General features: G+C 40.0%; 1 pseudogene; it reads right to left on the bottom strand.

Moving 5' to 3' along the window:
* Positions 1–1,880: 1,880 nt before the first annotated feature.
* LOC103583727 lies at positions 1,881–2,075 on the bottom strand (annotated as a pseudogene).
* Positions 2,076–2,357: the final 282 nt, after the last annotated feature.

Below are 2,357 nucleotides of genomic sequence, written 5' to 3'. Positions count from 1 at the left end.
CTCTCCACCATTACACACACATCTCTCTTTTCCCATCTTCCCAGTGTTAACGCAATCATTTCTTATTAAATCAATATTAAGTACTTACATATTTTTAGGTAATTTACATGACTAGTATTATTTGCATTTGAGATATGCAGTGTAGTTTTTGAATTTTAAAATTTTTCCTAGATTCATAATTACCTGTTTTGCTTTCTTAATTTTGTAAAATCTGCAGAATGCTAATTCATCCCCAGACTGTCTTAAAAACAAAAAAATTGGTAGTCTATATTCGAATACACCAGGTACTTTATCAATTTTTCTTTTGGAGACATCCCACTTGAACCCTCCATCTTTAGCATTTCCTATTAACTTCATGCTGTTCTCCCTTACCATCCTACCTCTTTAATATAGTTATGCTACTGTTTTAGAAACCTTATGGCTACCCTGTAAGTAATAAAATGTATTTTACCCCCCCAACAAAAGACTGTGCCTCTCAACTTCTCAATTTATAAGGACACTATAACCATTCCATTCACTTTCTCCCCCCTTCTTTAACCTTTCCACTGCTCAACTGTTTTTTTTTTTTTTNTTTTTTTTTTTTTTACATCACATTACATTTGTATTCTACTTTGTAACCATAACTATTTCCTTAAAACATGAAAACCATAAACATCATTAGCATTTTAATGGTTATTTAAGTGTTATCCATTGAATAGCCAATCTCTGTTCTATGACTGGTGTCGATTAAAATGATCGGAGACTCGAAGGAAGACACAGCAGACGAGATGCAGGTGAAGAGCGGGGGGCCACTGCTCTCTCAGGCAAATAGCACCGAGCCAGCCACTGTTACAGCTTTTATTACATTTAGCAAGCTAGTGCATGCAAGATAAGCATTAATGCATAAATTCTGTTATACTTTTCTCAAGAGCAGAAGGCCGTTACTTCCCTTCTCAAGCACCTGGTTATCTATATTGCTTCTCCTGGGAACATCCCAAGAAAGTGTTCTCACAACTTCAAGTGTAGTCAAGGATTGTTTGCAATCCTTGACATTTCTTGGTTAACTTGTTTGCGAGTTCGCCAAGTGAACACGTCCTTGGGTGCTGACCACAGAAGTCCATTACCCATTTCCTTCAGACTGGATTTCCTTATTCTTTGGCTCCAAGGTCTTGATCCCAGTGCTGCTGATAGCGACATTTGAAATAAAGTTCCTTTTCTTGCACTCACACCATTTGTTCAAAATTTTGCAGCATTTTGTTTGGTGCTTGGAGGATGCTTTTCCTGTAGAGTTTCATTTTTGTTTTTCACCAAAAGTTTCTGATTATCATAATTTTCTATTGTGGAATGAAGAAAAATGTGCCTTCCATGTCATATCCTTAACAATTTCAGCTTCTTTAAAAAAAAAAAAAAAAAAAAAAAAAAAANTCCCGGCTTGGCTGTTGTTGCTTTTTTATAGTTGTAAATTGGTTGATTTTGGGGAGAGAATAATGCTGGGGACTGTCTATTTCACCATCTTGACTGGAAGCCTTAGCCTTCCTTTTTAATAATGAATTCTGTGCTCTTTGTCACATCCTGAAAATCATCCAGGTTTTGTTTTAAGGATGCACAGCTTCTTAAACATTTTCATGTGTATTAATTGTAGTCCTCCATTGCCATGGTTGTGTACTTCCTCTCCCTTGTCACTGCAGCCCATCCACAACCCTTCAGGGAGCTCAGCTAGGAGCAAAGAGTACAGCTGCATAGGATGCTTTGGTGCTGTCATGAGACTATAGGGTGAGAAACTACTTTTGCGAGGCTGCAAGGCTTGTTGCCCACAGCTCTGCAATGCTGTTTGGCTGCCCAGCAGTTGACCCATGCTGGCCCTGGAGGTTAGCAGCTTAGTCCTGGCTCCAACTATGTACCTGTAAGCAGATGTTGAGGATCACTTAGCCAGTGATGCAGAAGTGTGGAAAGTTCATGTGCAGCTTCCAAGCTAGTTCAAAGAAGGTGAGCAGGGTGCAGGAGAGTCCCTTGCAAAAGACCCCATATGAAGTGGGGGCTGTGGCTGGGCTTCAGGTATTGATGGCCAAGGAAGATGGAGCTGCTATGGGAGCCATGGACCTGGTGCTCCTACCCACCCAGTGCCTGGAGCCAAGGGTTACCACAGGCCCCAAAGACTCCTGACTCATGGCAGGGATCTGGGGGGATGAGAGGCAAAGCATCTGCTATGCTTACACCTGATCCTCCCTCTGACACCACTTCCTCCAAACCTCAAACAACAATCTTAAGGAAACTCGATGGGATACAAAAGAACACAAGACAATTCGACAAAATCAGAAAAGCAATCTGAATGAGAAATTTAACAAAGAGATAGATATTATAAAAAAGAACCAAACACA

The sequence above is a fragment of the Galeopterus variegatus genome, unplaced genomic scaffold, assembly GCF_000696425.1.
Source record: "Galeopterus variegatus unplaced genomic scaffold, G_variegatus-3.0.2 Scaffold27174, whole genome shotgun sequence".
Classification (NCBI taxonomy): domain Eukaryota; kingdom Metazoa; phylum Chordata; class Mammalia; order Dermoptera; family Cynocephalidae; genus Galeopterus; species Galeopterus variegatus.
This window is presented reverse-complemented; position numbering and strand designations above follow the sequence as displayed.